General features: G+C 34.5%; 1 protein-coding gene across 4 annotated transcripts in view; it reads left to right on the forward strand.

The window, feature by feature from the left end:
- The window catches only part of AGBL4 (AGBL carboxypeptidase 4), a 1,219,476-nt gene that overhangs the window by 26,019 nt on the left and 1,173,452 nt on the right, over positions 1–20,005 (forward strand). The window lies entirely within an intron of this gene.

Consider the following 20,005-nt stretch of genomic DNA (forward strand, 5'->3'; position numbering starts at 1 on the left):
AACATTTAATTGGTACCTTTGACATTAAGAGCTGGACTCTGGAGCCCTTGTCAAATTCAATGAGCTTCGTTTTTGAAACAATTGAGCAAATGATTTTAAATTATAAAAGGGGAAATATAAGAAAGACATAAGGAAGAAAATATTCCTGGTAAAGATTACAAAATAGATAAAAGAGGGAAGGAATAGAATCCATTTCCTGGATTTATTTATAATTATGGCATTACGTTGTTCAAGGCTGTATTAGGAAACTGGTCTAGAGGCTTACCTAATTATAATAGCACCAACTATCTGTCTGGTTTACAGACTGTCTGTAAACACTGTTATTGTCTTTATGAGGAAACTAAGGCACAGAGATGTTAAGTATGTTACCATCTAGCTAGTCGTTGATGGAGCTGTGATTTGAACTTAGGCAGTCTAAGTATATTTATATCATTATATAAATATATTATTATGTTAATATTTATATATATTTTATATGATGTATAAACGAAATATTTAAAAATGGAAATGGAGTCAAATCTCTCTTATCTGGTACATTCTGAATCAATAGTTGGTCAGTTAATTGGAAATGTCAGTGAAAGCAGTAAATCATAAAAGTGACACATGCACACTTTAAAACTTATGAATATATATTCACATGATGTGTTGTCTACATTTTCCGAATTTGCTTTCTTCAAAGTTGAACAAGAATTTAAAGACGCTTGTAAAGCAAGCTGTGTAAAGAATCTTTCTAGATTTTTGTAATTTTAAAAGTCTTTTTATAGATGTCTGTTCTGTACTTAATCCAACAAATTTTTTAGCTACTTGCCTTTACCTTCTTAAAGCTTCCACAAGCGTAAACATCCACCTTTCAATTTTATAATTCAACAGTTTATGTAATATTTAACTAAAGTAATCACAATAAGAAGTGGAACTGACATTAATAGTCTTGGTATCAGATAAAACTGAATTCTTAGAAACCATATAACTTCACTGATATGAGCAGAAGTTCAGGGCATACTTGAAAACAACCTCTTAGCCTTGAGCAGTTAATGTGCCATGGAGTTAGAGTGTTTTATGGAGGATATGGAGAGCATTAGTTTATCTGGTAGGTCAGTTAAGAGGAGAGCAGTTTGGGGGCTGGCCGGATGGCGCAGCGGTAAAGTTCGCATGTTCTGCTTTGGCGGCCCAGGGTTCACCGGTTCGGATCCTGGGTGCAGACATGGCACCGCTTGGCAAGCCATGCTGTGGTAGGTGTCCCATGTATAAAGTAGAGGAGATGAGCACGAGTGTTAGCTCAGGGCCAGTCTCCCTCAGCAAAAAGTGGAGGATTGGCAGCAGATGTTAGCTCAGGGCTAATCTTCCTCAGAAAAAAAGAAAAGAGAAGAGCAGTTTAAAAAGCTTCTATTTATACATCCAAAAGAATTTAAAGGAGGATCTCAAAAAGAGGTTTGCATATCCATCTTCATAGCAGCATTATTCACAATAGCCAAGAGGTGGAATCAACCCAAATGTCCATCAGTGGATGAATTTATAAACAAACTATGGTGTAGTCATACAACAGAATATTATTCAATCTTAAAAAGGAAGGAAATCCTGTCACATGTACAATGTGAATGGACCTTGAGGACGTTATGCCAAGTGAAATAAGCCAGTCACAGAAAGACAAATCCTGTATGATTCCACTTATATGACTAGCTAAAATAGTCAAATTCGTAGAAATAGAAAGTAAAATGGTGGTTACCAGAGACTAGGTAGTGGAGGAAAAGGGGAATTGTTGTTTACTGGGTATAGCCTATGTTTCAGTTTTGCAAAAGTGAAAAAGTTCTGGACATGTGTTTCACAATAATGTGAATGTACTGAACGCTACTAAGTACGGTAAATTTGATGTTACATTTTTTACCAAAAATAAAGAAAAAAGCTTCTGTGTGTTATTTTTTCTGCTTTTTAATAGTTTACGTACTTTTTCTTAAAAATTCAGATAATGCAGAAATATAGATGAAAGAAAATCTCCCATAAATTCATTTTCTCTAGTATAACGATTGTTAATATTTTGGCGTATATCCTTCTTTTCTTTTACCCATGCATATGGGGTGTATGTGTGTCTATGGATGTGTTCGTGTGTATAAACAATGTATATTTTTATTTATATTTTAAACAAAATGAGGTATGTGTATTTTTTTATAACTGGTTTTAAGAAAACACTTATCCGTTTATTGTATCTTCCCATATTTTCACATTGCCATCGTGTTTTATGACTAAGTACTTTACAGTATAAATATAACCGTCATTTATTTAATTTTCTCCTGTTGATGGGCATTTGGATTTTCTAGTTTTGCCTATTGTAAACAATGAAATGAAATTCTTCTTGGGTATCTTTGGCCAGAAAATAGTGGAGTAATGCCTTTAAAGTTCTGAAGGAAATTATTTCCAACCTAGAATTCTGTGTCCAGCCAAACTTTCAGTTAAATTTAAGGATAGATTAAGGATATGTTCAGACATGTACGAAATCAGAATTTGTATCTCTGAAGCTTCCTATCTCAGCAGATTTCTTGGGAATATGTGCTAGCAAAATAAAAGAGAATATGAAGAAAGAGAAAAGTAGATCCAATCCCAGAAGATAGTGAAAGAAAATCAAAAGTTGATGGCTAAGTAGCAGGCCTAGAGAATGAATCAGTCTAGATTAGAGTGCAAAGACAGAAGATTGTTAGAAAAATACCTCTGGAGAAAAAGGCATATGTGATAGATGGCTGAAGCCACCTGTTCATTTGTTAGTAAGAAAAAATAGAAAACTAATTAAATTTTTTCCCCAAATTTATTTTGAAAAATACAACACAGATAATTTTTTTAAAATGAGGTGAAATAAAATATGATACAATTTAAAGCAATTGATGGAGTGTGTGAAAAGAGAACACAGTTTGCAATGATGCAAAGAATATTCTCGTTCAAATGGTCTATGGGTTATGGCATTGGACCCGTAATAAAGGAAATGCTATGCTAACATACCATCTGGTCCTGCAGTGAACTGTTTTGCTGTTTCAAATGGTGTTGATTGATAAGTAATCAACTTTTAGACATAGCATGGAAATTGTAATTATGTTTACAGAAAATAATACAAAAATAAAAGAATGTGAAACTTTAAAGATACAGCTCATGGAAGAGGGGAGGTGAAGTGGATGAAAGAGTGGAGGAAGAGTGTGGACAATAATATCTTCATGTGACAGCAAAGAGAGATGAGAAAAGAGATGAGTGTTAAGAAAACAATAGAAATATGAGTTTATTGTTGAAGTTTTTAAAGGTAACTTATAATTACAAAAAATATTGGTAAAAGGAGGTGTATGTGTCAATTGAGTTAAGTGAGCTAAAGCCTAATTTTTTTACAGAAAGGTATCACAATATACCTCCTAAATTGATAAGGCATTCAGATATATACATACTATTTAGAGATATGGAGGATCTTGTCTGGAAGAACTAGAGTCAGAAATGGTTAAGAGGACTTGGACCAGGGATGGGAAAGAGTAAAGCTGTACATCAATATGTATATCGATATTTTTAAACTGTATGTATGTGTATGGTTAAAAGAAAAAAGTAGGATAGGGATTATCTTTTGAAGGACTGTTTGAAGTCATTATAAAACTCTGGGATACCGATGCCATTTTGTAGCATGAACTTAGCTGAGTCTGTAGGTGTTTGAAGTTTTTTAAACAGCTATTGTACGTGAGAAAGTGTTATCTGTCCCTAATTAGAGGATGGCTGGGGGTTTCCAAAATTGAGGACAGTTTTGCTTGAATTACAAAGATGAGAAAAATGGGCCTCCCAGTGATCGTCTTTGTTAGAGGTACTTTCCCTCCTTTGAACTATTATGGTATCTCTAGTAGGATACTTAATACCTAAGATGGTTATTATATAGATAAACATTTTAACTCCCCAGTTACTTCTGGACTAGACAACTATTACATAAGAACAGGAGTGTCCTTGTCTTACTATGTTTTCATACTATGTCATGTCTTCAAAAAGCACAATGCCTTTCATGTAGTAATATCTTTCTTTTTAGTTATTTAACAAGTATTTGGGCACCTGTTATGTTCTAGGCAGCATACTAGACTCAGTGTACAGTGGTGAATAGAAAAGACATAGCCTTTTCCCTCAGGGAAGTTGCATTCTAGTGAGGGAGGCAGATAATAGGCAGGTAAAAAAAAATTTACACATGAATATTAGTTGGCTCTTACTACTAAACAACTACCTCGAATCTTAGTGGCTTGAAACAACAACCTTAAGTTTTCTTCATGAGTCTACAGGTTGACTCGGTGCTACTGCTCATCTGGGCTGGGCTCGACTAGTCTTGCCTGAGCACACTTATGTGTCCAGGGCAACTTGGCTCTGCACCCTGTGGTTTCTTATTTCTAGCATCTAGCTAGGACTTTTTCTCATGGTAAAAGAAGAGGCATGATGGAGGAAGGAGAAATGTAGAAGTGCCTTTTTAAGCTTCTGCTTACATCAAGTCCCGTTGGTTAAAGCAAGTCACATGGCTGAGAGTCCTAGTGTGTGGCAAAAGGCAAGGCTGTAGGGTGGTCATTAATAGAGGCCAATAATGCAACCAATGTAATCTACCACAATACAAAATACATGGAGAAAAGTGCTATGCACATGCTTCAATATAGAAAGAATATAGGTGGTTAGGGAAGGCCTTTCTGAGAGGAAAGAATGAATGAACAAGACTTCTCCAATTCAAACTAAAAAAGATAATTAAATAATCAGCAATTCTATTGTTAGTTGGCTCTAATTGGGGGAGCTCTTCCAGAATGAAATTTTTTGTCTTGTCTAGTGTGTCTGACAGAAGGAGCTGGTAAGATAACCAGGGCACTGAGATGAGCCGAAGCATGTCAGTTCTACAGCCAGATTCTAGCCAGTTCTATTAAACAGCCACACTGGCACTCCTTACCCTGCCTTTCAATGATCCATCAAGAAGACTGTACAGATCTGTTTAAAAAAACAAACAAAAGTCAAAAAGGTTACCATGGCTTTGCTTTGTTTTTGTAGTACTTGCAGCAGCAGCAGTGGTCACAGTAATTGTCTTCGCAGTAATAGTAGAAGCTATCAGGCACTGAGCACCAAATATATGCAGAAACCACGTCTAGGCATTGTACACAAAATATTATTAATCCTTGCATTGATCCTGTAAGGCAGGTATTGTCTTCGTTTTACAGATTTAGAGAGGTTAAGTCTCGCTCGAAATATCATAGCTTGTAAATGTTAGAGCTAGCATTTGAGGCTTGGTCAGTTTGATTCTGGTTTGTTTGATTCCAAAGTCCATGGTGTTTCCACTATGGCAAGTGGAAAGACAGGAGTATGCAGCCCTTAATAGTCTGGAACTTAGCTCTGCAGGCTAGGAGAAATTGCTAGATAGGCAGAACCTTTCTTGCCTATTATGTCAAGTCACTTGCTGTGGAATTTCAGTTGTTGCTTGTTGGCCATTTTCTGAATGTTGATCTGATGTAGACATCCTTTGGGAAATCTTTTATACTTGCCCCGAATTTATACCATTTATGCAAAATGATAAATTTCAGAAATGTTTCACTGCATGCAAATTAAACTTTTCCAAGTAGCAGTAGAATGGTACAGAGTTTGTATAAGTTTTTATTATAAAATAGAATTTTGTTGCACCAAACACTATTGTATTTAAAGGCAGAGTTGCAATTAAGTTTGTAACTGCTATTGGTTTTGCACATGTAAAAGATATTCTTAATATTTTATCTTATTTTCTGTAACCATTATAAAGTCAAATATGTAAATATGCTTTAGAATAGTAATTGCATTTCAAATTTGAATTTGTTTTATGTGGTTATTTAATCTGAGTTTCATTAAAAGAGAATAGTTTCTATAGCAACCACCACATCATTTGATATCTTTGGAACCTCTGAGATATGGAACACTTTTATTAAAAAAACAAATGTATCCAGTATATCTCATAGACTTCTGTAAAGGTTTAAGAAAAATATTTCTTACATATTTATTTTTCCTGGTTTTTATCGAGTTTATTCTTTTTTCTACTCCTGTATTTTTTTCCTTTAAAAATTTAAAGCATATGTATTTAAAAATAAAATGTCAAAAGAATTCAAGGAAGAGGTGGATATTGAAGAGGATAGTAGGAATAAGTGTGAATTTCTTTCTGAATGGACTCCATCAGCACACATATTACTTCCTTCTAGGAGGAAACCTGTTTATCTCTTTGGAGATAGTCTATTAGGGTCATGAAGACCATGTTTAGAAAAAGAAGATGTAGCAGTATAAGAACGAAAATTAAAAAAAATTGGAATGCTAGATCGTCAGTACCAGAGTCCTGTTCCAAGGTTCTTTTTAGTATTTTGATTTAAAAAAATTCAGTGCTAAGTAGTGCATACTTCACTTGCCACGTATCAGCTGAAGAAAGTCCATTTCCACACTTGAAAGTAAATATTGCTTTCTGAAATCTATTCTTTAAACTTCTCTTAAATTTGGCCTCATTTTTATCACTGGATTTGTCCAAGTTATACCCTTACATCATTGCTAAGTATTTCCTTTGAAGTTTGTATCCTCCATTTATTTATATTTAGCTATTATGATCTTTTAAAAATCACTTGGTTTCACTATATGTATTTATATATTAATATTTTCTCATAAATCAGTATCTCTTTTCTTACGGTCAATTCTGTTTCTCCTCATTGAGCTTCCTCTTGAGCTTGTCTACATGATTCTTCCATTGAACTTGTCTGCCTGTTTCTGGTGCTGTGGAGCACTAAATTAAAAGCAATGAAACCTTTTTATGTATCAGTTCTCCTGTCTAATATTCTTTTTAAGAGTCCAAGGAAATGTCCAAAATGTATTTTAAAGAGTCCACCTAAGATACCTTTTTAAGATGTATTCTTGCAAACAACATATAGAAGTTAAAAAATTTTGATGCCATAACAATAATAAGAAAATTGTCCTTCTTTGATGAGTAGTTTCATTCTACTCATTTTTCAGTTTTCCTACAAATAAATAATCATTGTTTCTCTATTATGCAGATGTTTTTTGTATCTCCTGCTCCTTTCTTCCAATTCCTTCAGATCCACAGTACACTGAAAATTCAATGAAATCATGTTAAAGTATCATTAAAAAATCCTCATCCTGTCTGGGTAATTTTCATTATAATCCTAGGAATGCAAGATGTAAATGTGAATGATTGGGATAGATCATACATATAAAATAGAGAATTCAAGCCAAATATTTTAAAACATTCTAATAGTCCTGCGTGTATACTCTAAATTAGTGCTATCGAAAGAAGTTTTCTGCAATGATGGAAATGTTCTACTATATCTGCACTGTCCAATGTGGTAGCTGCTGGCCACATCTAGTTATGGAGTCAGTGAGACTGAGGAACTGAGTATTAAATTTAAATAGCTACAAGTGGCTAGTGGCTACCATATTGTACAGCATGGCTCCAAATGTTTGGATGAATCATTATCAGTTCATTTGCTGGCCTGTTACACCAGGGCTGTTGTTTATAGTTGAGAAGGTGGTTCACTTTATGAGGGGTCACAGACAAGGGGAGAGTAGTTTCTAAGCTATAATGTGATAGTAAGCTAATTTTAAAGACTATATTACTCCTTGAAACAGCCTAAAATCTAGCCTGTGTTTGGCTTGCCAAGCTGTTCACCCTGGCATAGAGCTGTGTTCACCCAAAGGGACAACTCTTCCTAATTCACACAAAGGCACCTTATGGGCTAGTTGCAGCCCTGTACACCATTACCTGATGGTGTTTTTCCTTCAGATCTTGGTTCTGCCGTTTAATGGCTATGTGATCTTGGGATATGTAATTAACTTCTCTAGGCCTTGATTTCCTCCTGTATGAAATGGAGACAATAGTACTTACTTTATGGAGTTATTATGAGTGCCATGTATCACATATCATGAGTACCATGATACATGTAAAGTATTTAGAACATGAAATGCTCAAAACTTTTATACATTATTATGATTAAATAATACAGTACCTTAACATAGTAAATTTCTGTAGTATTTTCTCGTTTATTCAACTACTTTCTACCAGGACAAGGAGATAAAAGACAACAGTTAGCTCCTGCCGTAAGCCAGCCCTGATGGTCTAATGGTTAAGATTTGGTGCTTTCACTGCCGCTGCCCTGGTTCGTTTCCTGGTCAGGGAACCACACCACTCGTCTGTCAGTTGTGATACTGTGACAGCTGCAACTGGTATTTCAAATACTAGCAGGGTCACCTGTGGTGGACAGGTTTAAGTGGAGCTTCCAGGCTAAGACAGACCAGGGAGAAGGACATAGCACTGGAAGATGAGAGGATGGTGCAAAAAGACTGAACAGGGTTCTGCTCTGCTGTACACAGGGTCACTAGGAGTCAGAATCGACTCCATGACACTATTATGGCTCCAGTTGAATATTTTTTTCTTCTTTGCTTTCCAAATTGCCTTTAATGAACATTTATAGCTTCTAGAATGAAAAATTTTTTAAGAAGACTATGTCCAGGAATAGAGAAAAGCTATAAAAGTTGCTACTTTTTTGGCCCTGTGGTAAAATTGACCAGTGGCCAAGCAAAGCTGTCAGAGAAACAGTCCCAACTTTCCTGTTATACTGCCCCTTTTTGTCATTTCATCACTGCTTTGCAATGTGCCAGTGTATTTCCTTTGGAAAGACTGGACGGTGAGATTATAATTATCTTAGGATATGTATAACTTCTGATATTTACATTAATTTTTGTATGATAGGTGACTTGGTAACCCAATGACTTATTGGACCCTAGAAAAGGAAACTCTTCAAGTGGAACTCAAAGTTATTATTTTGGGTATATTTTGTTTCCTTGCCTGGGGTTTTCAGAACTCGTCATTCAATTACATATACTTAAGAAAAAGAGACTATCACAATGAAGAAATTATATGAAAAGGATCATGGTGCTGGTTTGCCGTATTGTCTTTTGTGATGAAATGGGTGGGACGCTTTCTGCTCATGCCTCTTCTTAGCTTCCTGCTTTCCTGTAGCTGAAAATTAGGGCCTGGATGGCCTTCCTTTTTGAAAAGACCAGAGAGAGTATAAGCAAGAGGAAGGATCTCAGTCTTGGGTAATGAAGGTAATTCAGATTCTCAATAAGCACAATAGAATGGTCTCTGCCATTGGTTTACATATGTATACATGCATACAAGCAGTTGGTCACCTAGAGAGCATGGAATTGAGAACAATTGGCCGTTATTCTTTCCATAGAGCTGGATTTTCTTATTATTGTCAGTCTGAGAATAATGTAATAATTGCAGTAATGATAGCATAGAGAGGTTAAATACCTTGCCAATGTCATGCATACCGTAAGTACTCAGCTGGGCTTTGAATTCAGATTTGTCTGGCTCCAAAGCTTTTGCTCTTTCTAATACCTCATAATTACATAATTGTTTAATTTATTCTTTATGATAAAATATATTTTATATTCGTACTCAGTTACTTAGGCTTTTCACTTAAATTATTAATAAAAACAAAGACTAATGGACTAAATTAATTTGTAGGAAAGAACAGTTGGATCTAAATCATAGTCAATAATAGTGTATAGTCAATAATAACTATTTTGAATGTTTGAATTTTTTTCCAGAACACTTTTTTCCTGAACTTTAATATCAATTTTGAAATCAGATTCTATATTAAAGAAATGGAGACTGACTTATTCATTTATCATAACATATTCTTTTCATATCTACTAGATAATTTATCTATAGTTCAAATGGTATAGAAGTGGACAATTTCTATAACAATTGTTTAATAAATGACTTGTAATTGTAATCTGATAAAGCACAGAGTGAAATGATAGTTGGACTCTGAAGTTCCTTATAGTCCTGACATCAATATTTAGCCACCTGGGAAATAGATTCTCAGAGATAAAAGTTTTAGCAAAAATCACTACAGTGACTACTATTATTACTTCTACTACTACTCTTACTTTTAGCTAAATTTCTTGAGCATTTGTAGTGTCTTAGGTACTGTGTTAAACCTTTTACATACATTATATTATTTTATATTATTTAATACTCATTGCTACCCTATTGAGTTGGTATTATTATCTCCATTTTATAGATGAATATCTGAGGCTTAATAAGATTAGGTAACTTTCCCAAGGACACTCGGTAAATGGCAGTTGAAGGACGTAAATCCAGATCTGTCTTAATTCAAAGCCTATGTTCCCATTCTTAACCATTACATTATATGTAGATGGCATCTTCTTTGTTTATTTGTAGGATAGATTCCTAATGATAGGACCCTAGGCTGGAAAGGAAGAATCCCAAATCCTGACAGGATCCCACTTAAATTAAGAAGAAAGAAATTAAATTATAATGTAGAGAACTAAGTAAATTCTATTAAGACCCTTCAAGTGAGTCTTTTCTCTTTAATTCAAAGATTTTTTTGTAGTTGTTTTTGCATGAGAAATGAAAGACTATATCTTCAATCAGCATATGAGCTTTATCTTATTACACTAAGCTTTCCATTCCACTCTTGGTTATCATTTCATTGCCTTCCTAAGAACAATTTTTTTGAGGATGGGGGAGCATTTAACTTAAAAAAAATCATCTTACTTCTTCCCCAGATGACTAAAATAGTACACATTATAATTTCTGCTATTTCCTAGGATATATGGTCAAATTGCCAGGTGTAGTTATGTATCAAATGTGCATTGGCAGAGAATTTTCTTTTTAACTTTTGTTTTTTTCTTTGTAGTGATGGAAAATAAAGTCCAACATCCAGAACCTTGAATCAGAGTTATTTTCAGATGTCTCAGATATTGAAGTACATATTCAACATGAAGAGAAGCCTTTAGCTCTGAGTTTGGTCCTGAGGTGGGCCTTTTTGGAGTATTTTATTCCACTGAAATTAGCTGAATGAAGATCATAGTTGTTTTGTTGGGAGGTAGATAACTTAAAAATACTGGGACAGTTTAAATAGTTGCCAACGCATCACAAGTTAACACTGAGGCCCAAAAAGGAGTTGGGTTTTGCTTCTCTGATGTTCCCAGTTCAATCCCTAGCCTCTGGAGTAAGAGTGTGAACAGACATGACAGCTGGTGGGAGCTCATTGCCCCTGTGCCACTTGGCTTTATTAGATGGCTGCAGTCTTAATAAGATGATGGAAAGAAGCTGTATTGAAAACTGGATTCTACTCCTCTGTCTTGTGTATTTTACCTTTTTTTTTTTCCTTTTTCTTCCTAAAGCCCCCCAGTACGTAGTTGTGTATTCTTCGTTGTGGGTCCTTCTAGTTGTGCCATGTGGGACGCTGCCTCAGTGTGGCTTGATGAGCAGTGCCATGTCTGCGCCCAGGATTCGAACCAACGAAACACTGGGCTGCCTGCAGTGGAGCACGTGAACCTAACCACTCGGCCACGGGGCCAGCCCCACCTTTTTTTTTAAAAAAAAGCAACACAATTTTCCAATAAAATTATTTTTGGTACTTGTTACAGTGTGGTCCACACTTATGTTTGTGAGAAAGCCCAGCACCCATAAAATTTAGGAGGTGTGCATGTGTTCGGTTTTATGGTCTTAATTCAGAGAAGCCTGTGATGGGAAGATGGAACCAGAAGATAAGCAGTCACTTTGGTGGATGAGCAAGAGGAGTGTCATGATTTGATACAGAGTACTGACTAGATGATCTGGGTTTTAATCTTGTCTCAACCAATAACCGCTTTTATGACTTTGATTTAGTCAGTTCATCTCTCTGAGCATTACTTTGTTTTGTCAGATTAGGCAGTTAGATTGGAAGATCTTTTAGGGTCCCTGTTGGCTCTAAAATTCTGATGTTAAAATGGTTCACAAATATTCATGCAATAATTATAAAGTAAATTATTGTATTATCTGTTTTAAATCATTGTTTCTAAAAGTGAGTATGATCCACTAGACTATGAGTTCCACAAGGCAAAAACTATTTGTTTTCACTTAACCATTATATTCCAAGCATCCAGCACAGTGCCTGGGACATAGTAAGATAATACTAAATATTTACTGAATTAATAAATAATTACTTTTATCACATTAGACTCAGGTAATAGAGGGTTAGGTAAAATATAAGATTGCCTGAGATAACTTCACATGGATGACCTAGGCTCACTCAGAGGGAATTGACCATGAAGCAGTTCATGAAATGAAGCACTTAGAATCTACTTTTCAAATGTGTCATACACTTAGGAAAAGTGGTTTATTCATCCTGATGAGAGCTGCAGTTACTAGAATTGGGGGCTTTTTTACACTACTCCAGTAAAGAAGAAAATTGTTACAAGACATCATGAAAATTAGCCTATTGGGAAGTCAGAGCAAAGTAAGTTTTGAGATTCTTTTTATGAAACAGCCTAATGAAGGGAGTGATGATCTTGGAATTCACACACTACATGTTACACAGTATGATTCCATCTTAGGGAACTCTTTGGGGGTAGGATCTGGTCTTTTCTGCATTATGTAAAGTCTCTAGAATATTAAGATGCTTAATGCATGTTAAAAGTAGTCTGCTTTTTCTCTTTTTGTATTTCGTGAAGCAGTATCTTTAGCTTCTTTTTTTACGTGCCTTTAATCTAGTTTAAATTAAAGTCACTAAAGAATAAGAGGTTTAGAAGCTTTTGCACAAAATACAATTGGTACTTGATCTCTAAAAGAATTTCAGAGAATGAGAGTCAAGTATTTCCATCTCTTCCAGAGTCGGTTGATTTTTAACATTTCAGAGGGCTGTACACAACATTGTGCATCATTTCTTCCATTCATTTGTGGAATGAATTTTATTTTGTGTGTGCAGAAGTTGTTTTTTGCTTGTACCTAGGATAATCTGTTCCGATTCTTCCTGAGCACGCATATGTTTTAGTTGCTAACTTAACTGTTATTTAGTTGATTGTCCAAACGACCAGGGTTCCTCTGGAATCTGAGTGCCATGGTTTTTCAAAAGATTGGCATGCTTTTCAAGAGAATTATCTTTTGTGAACTATTAGAAATAATCCTAAAGAGCAAGTTTAAAAATAAGTATACATAGAATGATAAATACTTATAAACGCTACCTACTTTCAATTTCAACCCAATCCTACTACAGGCATCTTTCTAAAATGCATATCTAACCTTGCTTCTTATGTCTTCTAAACACTTTTATGACACCTCATCAAGTGGAGTGTAAACTATGCTCCTTAGCATGGCATAGGTGCTCCATTGTTTCAAACGCACTTTTTCAATCTCAGCACCTGCCTTTTCACCTTGAACTTTATACTCTGGTCAATCCTGGAACTACTTTTAGTAGTTCAGTGGTCTTTTAGATTTCTGCACTGCAACCTAGTAGATAAGAGACAGTATCTTTAGTACAAACTCACTTATTAGCTACATGACCTGAAAATTACTTTCCTTTTCTGAGCTTCACATTTGTCACTATAAAATGCAGATAATACCAACTTTTCAAGGTTGTTATGAGGGTCGGTCACTCAGAAAGTGGTAGCTGTTCTTCTTCACTTTCCTTTCTATCTCCTACCCTTGAACTGGCCCTTATCTAATTTCCAACCTCATTTTCTACCACTCTTCCCCACGCAGACCCCATGGTCTAACTATACCCAACAATTTGCAGTGCCTTGAGTGTATCATGGTTTCATACATTTGTGACACTATACATATTTTTCCCTTTGCCCACATTGCTTTCCTCAACTTGTCTGCCTGGCGAACTTTTCAACGGAAATTTAACTGTTCTGTGTAGTTCTTCCTGACGCTGTTCATTATTTTAAGGTAGAGTTAGGCACTCCTTCATCTGTGACCTTTTTCTGCCCTGCATGGATCTTTGTTTTGTCACTGATTTATTGCATTGCAATTTTTATTGCATTATAATTTTTTGTTTACGTTCTTGTCTTCCTGTTTAGTAGGGTGAGGACTGTCTTAGTCATCCTTATCTCCAATATCTAGCATAAAGGCAGGCACCTAACAGTCCTCAGTAAGTGTTTGATGAATAAATTAGGGATGAATACAATAATGTGCTTGAAAATTTTCAGATGAGACATGCCATTTTATTCTTTAAGTGATTCTAGGAGTGACATTTTTGACTGGTTTCTGGGCTTAGAGATCTATTACAGCTTTTTCTTTTTCTTAATCATTGAATGGAATTTATTTACCGTATGTTACACAGGTATGATATTAGGAAATTAATGCTGATCTGTTTGCTGCCTGTGTAGAGAAGTAAACTCCTGTGGACTAAGGTGTAGATCTAGATCTGGTTGCTTACTTCCTTGCTTTTCAATGTTCCAGTAGAGGAAAAGACTCCTGTGTATCATTGTCAGCGTTCAACGCTATCAAATGATAGTAGTAGGACCCTATAAGTGGCATTTTTTATTTTTAAATTTTTTATTGTAGGAAAATATATATAAGAAAATTTAGCACCTTAATCATTTTTGTGTACAGTTCAGTGGTATTAAATACGTTCACATTGTGGTGTAGCCATCACCACCATCCATCCTCATAACTCTTTTCTTCTTGTAAAACTGAAATTATAGACCTATTAAATAGTAACTCCCCATTCTCCCTTCCCCCGAGTTCCTGGCAACTGCCATTATACTTTCTGTCTTTATGGTTTTGCTGCTCTAAAGTACCTTATATAAATGGGATCATACAGTATTTTTCTTTTTGTGACTGGCTTATTTCACTAAGCATAATGTCCTCAAGGTTCATCCATGTTATGGCATATTGCAGAACTTCCTTCTTTTTTAAGGCTGAATAATATTCCATTGTGTGTGTGTGTGTGTGTGTGTGTGTGTGTGTGTGTGTGTATATATATATATATACACACCACATTTTGCTTATCCATTCACTGGTCAATGGACACTTGGGTTGCTTCCATGTTTTAACTATTGTGAATAACGTTTCTATAAACATGGGTGTACAAATATCCCTTTGAGACCCTGCTTTCAGTGCTTTTGGTTACATAACAAGTGGAATTGCTGGGTCGTGTGGTAATTCTGTTGTTAACTCTTGGAGGAAACGCCATACTATTTTCCACAACAGTTGTTCATTTTACGTTTCCACCAACAGTGCATCGGGCTTTCAGTTTCTCCACATACTTGCCAACACTTATTGTTTTCTGTTTTTTTGATAGTGTCTATCCTAACGGTATGAGGTGATAACCATTGTAGTTTTGATTTGCATTTTCCCTAATGATTAATGATGTTGAGCATCTTTTTATGCACTTATTGGCCATTCATGTATTTTCTTTGGAAAAATGTCTATTCAAATCATTTGCCCATTTTTGAATTAGGTTGTTTGTTTTTTTGTTGTTGAGTTTTAGGAGTTTGCTATATATTCTGGATCTTAATCCCTTATCACTTATGGAATTTGCAAATAATTTCTCCCATTCTGTGGTTTGCCTTTTTACCATGTGGATAGTGTCTTTTGATGCACAAAATTTTAATACTTTAATGAAGTTCAATTTGTTTATTTTTTCTTTTCTTACCTATTCCATTTGTATCATATCTGAGAAATCATCACCAAATCCAATGTCATGAAGCTTTGTTCTATGTTTTCTTCTAGGAGTTTTATTGTTTTTGGTCTTACACTTAGGTCCTTGATGCACTTTGACTTAATTTTTGTATATGGTGTTAGGTGAGGACTCAAATTCATTCTTTTGCATGTGGATATCCAATTTTCCCAGCACCATTTGTTGAAATACTGTTCTTTCACCACTGAGTGGTCTTGACACCCTTGTCAAAAATCATTTGACTATATATGGGAGGATTTGTTTCTAGGCTGTCTGTTCTGTTGGTCTGTATGCCTGTTTTTATGCCAGTACCACACTGTTTTGATTACTATAGCTTTGTAGGAAGTTTTGAAATAGGAAACTTGAGTCCTTTGGTTTTGCTCTTCTTTTTCAAGATTGTTTTGGCTATTTGGGGTCCCTTGAGATTCCATATGAATTTTAGGATGGATTTCTTTATTTCTACAAAAATTGTTTCTGAGATTTTGATAGGAATTGCGTTGAATCTGTAGATCACTTTGGGTGGTATGGACGTTTAAACAATATTAAGTCTTCCAGTTCATAAACATTGAATGTGTTTCCATTTATTTATATCTTAATTTCTTTCAGCAATGTTTTGTAGTTTTCATTGTACAAGTCTTTCATCTCCTTGGTTAATTCCTAAATATTTTATTCTTTTTGATGATGTTGTAATTGGAATTGTTTTTGTAATTTCCTTTTCAGATTATTCATTGTTCAGTATTGAAATACAACTGTGTTGTATTGTGTGTGTTGACTTTGTATCCTGCTAGTTTGCTTAATTCATTTATTAGTTCTAACAGCTTCTTTTTGGAATCTTTAGAGTTTTATACATATAAGATCATATTATATACAAACAGATAATTTTACTTCCTTTCTGATTTGGATGCATTTTATATATTTTTCTTTCCTAATTGCTCTAGCTAGAACTTCCACTACTATGTTGAATAGAAGGGGTAAAAGCAGGCATTCTTACATTGTTCCTGTTCTTAGGGGAAAAGCTTTCAGTCTTTCACCATTGAGTATCATGTTTTCTGTGGGGTTTTCATATCTGGCTTCTATTATGTTGAGGTGGTTTCCATCTATTCCTATTTTATTGAGTGTTTTTATCATGAAAGTGTATTGAATTTTGGCAAATGCTTTTTTTGCATCAGTTGAGATGATCATTTTTTTTTCCCTTCATTTTATTGATATGGCATATTACGTTAATTGATTTTCATATGTTGAATGATTCTTGCATTCCAGAAATAAATCCTACTGGGTTATAATGTATAATCCTTTTAATGTGCTGCTAAATACTGTTTGGTAATGTTTTGTTGAGGATCTTTTGCATCAGTTTTCATAAGGGATATTGATCTGTAGTTTTCTTCTGGTGTCTTTGGCTTTTGTTTCAGAGTTATGCTGGCCTCAGAGAGTGAGTGTGGAAGCGTTCCCTCCTCTTCAGTTTTTGAAAAAAATTGAGAAGAATGTTTGGTAGAATTCACCAGTGAAGCAATCAGGTCCAAGACTTTTCTTTATTGGGAGATTTGGGATCATTGATTCGATCTCTTTACTAGCTAAAGATCTATTCAGATTTTCTCTTTCTTTGTGATTTTGTCTTAGTAGGTTTTGTGTTTCTGGGAATTTGGCCATTTTATCGAGGTTATCCAGTTTTTTGCATACAGTTGTTCATAGTACTCTCTTATAATGCTTTTTGTTTCTGTAGAATCGGTAGTAAAGTCCCCAGTTTCATTTCTGATTTTGGTAATTTGAGTCTTCTCTCTCTCTCTTTTTTAGTCCATCTAATTAAATATTTGTCATTTCATTGATCTGTTTGAAAAACTGACTTTTGGATTCATTAATATTTTCTATTGTTTTTCTATTCTCTGTTTTATTTATATCTCTTCTAATCTTTGTTCTTTCCTTCATTCTGCTGGTTTTGGGTTTAGTTTGTTATTTTTTCTAGTTCTTTAACTTTTAAAGTTAGGTTGTTGATTTGAGATCTTTCCTGTTTTTTATTGTAAGCATTTTTAGCTATAAATTTCCACTTAGCACAGTTTTCATTGTGTCCCATAAGTTTTGGTATTTTCTTTTGTGTGTGTTCATTTGTTCCTAAGTTTTTTATAATTTTCCTTGTGATTTCTTCTTTGATACATTGGTTATTTAAAAGTATGTTATTTGATTTCCACACTTTTGTGAATTTTCCAGTTTTACTTTTGTTACTGATTTCTAACTTCATCCTGCTGTGGTTGGAGAAGATACTTGGTATCATATCTATTTAAAAGAATCTGTTGAAACTTTTGCATGATATGTTTAAAGTGCTGAAAAAAAAAACTTCCAAACAAGAACACTCTACCCAGAAAAGTTATTCAGAATTGAAGGAGAGATAAAGAGTTTTCCAGACAAGCCAAAGGTAAAGGAGTTCATCACCACTAAATTAGCCTGACAATAAATGTTAAAGGGACTTCTTTAAGCTGAAAAGAAAGGGTGCTAATTAGTAACAAGAAAACATATGAAGGGATAAATCTCACCGGTAAAGGTAAATATATAGTAAAGGTAGTAGATTAATCATTTATAAAGCTAGTATGAAGGTTAAAAGACAATAGTAATAAAAATAACTATAACAATAATAAGTAGTTAAGGGATACACAAGATAAAAAGGTGTAAAATGTGACATTGAAAATGAAAAATGTGGGGGGAAAGTGAAAATGTAAGGTTTAGAATGTGTTCAAACTTAAGTTGTTATCAATTTAAAATAGACTATTATAAATATAAGTTATTATACATAAGCCTCATGGTAACCACAAAATAAAAACGCATAGTAGATACACAGAAGATAAAGGGATCTAAACAATAGCACTAAAGAAAATCATCAAACCACAAAGGAAGAGAGGAAGAGAAGAAGAAAGGGACGGAGAAGACCTAGAAAACAGCCAGAAAACAATGAAAAAATTGGCAATAAGTACATAATTATCAATAATTACTTCAAATGTAAATGGACTAAATTCTCCAATCCAAAGACAAAGAATGACTCAAAGGATAAAAAAGCAAGACACATCTATATGCTTCCTATAAGAAACTCACTTCAGGTATAGGGACACACACAGACTAAAAGTGAAGGAATGGAAAAAGATATTCCATGCAAATGTAAATGAAAAGAAAGCTGGTGTATACTTATATCAGACAAATAGACTTTAAAACAAAGACCCTAGTAAGAGACAAGGGGATTGCATAATGATAACGGGTTCCATCCTACAAGACCATATAACATTTGTAAATATTTATGCACCCAACATAGGGGCACTTAAATATATAAAGCAAATATTAAGAGACCTAAAGGGAGAAATAGACAGCAGTACAATAGTAGTAGGGGACTTTCATACCCCGCTTGTATCCACAGATAGATCATCCAGACAGAAAATCAATAAGGAAACATCGGCCTTAAACAACGTATTAGGCCATATGGACTTAACAGATATGTATAGAACATTTCATCCAAAACAGTAATACACTTTCTTCTCAAGTGCACATGGAATATTGTCCAGGATAGATCGTATGTTAAACCACAAAATGTCTTAATAAATTTAAGATCGAAATCATAGTAAGCATCTTTTTCAACTAAGATGGTATGAAACTGTAAATCAATTACAAGAAGAAAACTGGACAATTTACAAATATATGGAGATTAAACAGCATGCTACTGAACAACCAATGGGTCAAAGAAGACATCAAAAGAGAAATGAAAAAATACCTTGAGACAAATGAAAATGGAAATAAAACATATGAAAACTTATGGGTTGCAGCAAAAGTAGTTCTAAGAGGGAATTTCATAGTGATAAATCCCTACGTCAAGAAACAAGATCTCAAATAAATAACCTACTTTTACACCTCAAAGAACTAGGAACATAAGATCAAATGAAGCCCAAAGTTAGTAGAAGGAAGGAAATAACAAAGATCAGAGTGGAAATAAATGAAATAGAGACTAAAAGGACGATGGAAAAGATCAATGAAACTAAGAGCTGATTCTTTGAAAAGCTAAACAAAATGGAAAAACCTTTAGCTAGACTCACCAATAACAAAAGAGAGGGACTCAAATAAATAAAATCAGAAATGAAAGAGGAGACGTTATAACTGATACCACAGAAATACAGAGGTTCATAACAGACTACTATGAACAATTGTATGCCAACAAATTTGACAATCTAGAAGAAATGGATAAATTTCTAGAAACATGCAACCTACCATGACTGAATCATGAAGAAATTAAAAATCTGAACAGACCAATTACTAGTAAGGAGATTGAATCAGTAATCAAAACCTCCCAACAAATTAAACTCCAATACCAGATGGCTTCACTGGTGTTCTCCCAAACATTCAAAGCAGAATTAATACCAATCCTTCTCAAACTGTTTCAAAAAACAGAAGAGGGAACGCTTCCATGCTCATTTTACAAGGCCAGCATTACCCTGATACCAAAACCGGACAAGGATGCCACAAGAAAAAAAAAATTATAGGCCAATATCCCTGGTATACATAGATGC

Source organism: Equus asinus, chromosome 5 (genome assembly GCF_041296235.1).
Source record: "Equus asinus isolate D_3611 breed Donkey chromosome 5, EquAss-T2T_v2, whole genome shotgun sequence".
Lineage (NCBI taxonomy): Eukaryota > Metazoa > Chordata > Mammalia > Perissodactyla > Equidae > Equus > Equus asinus.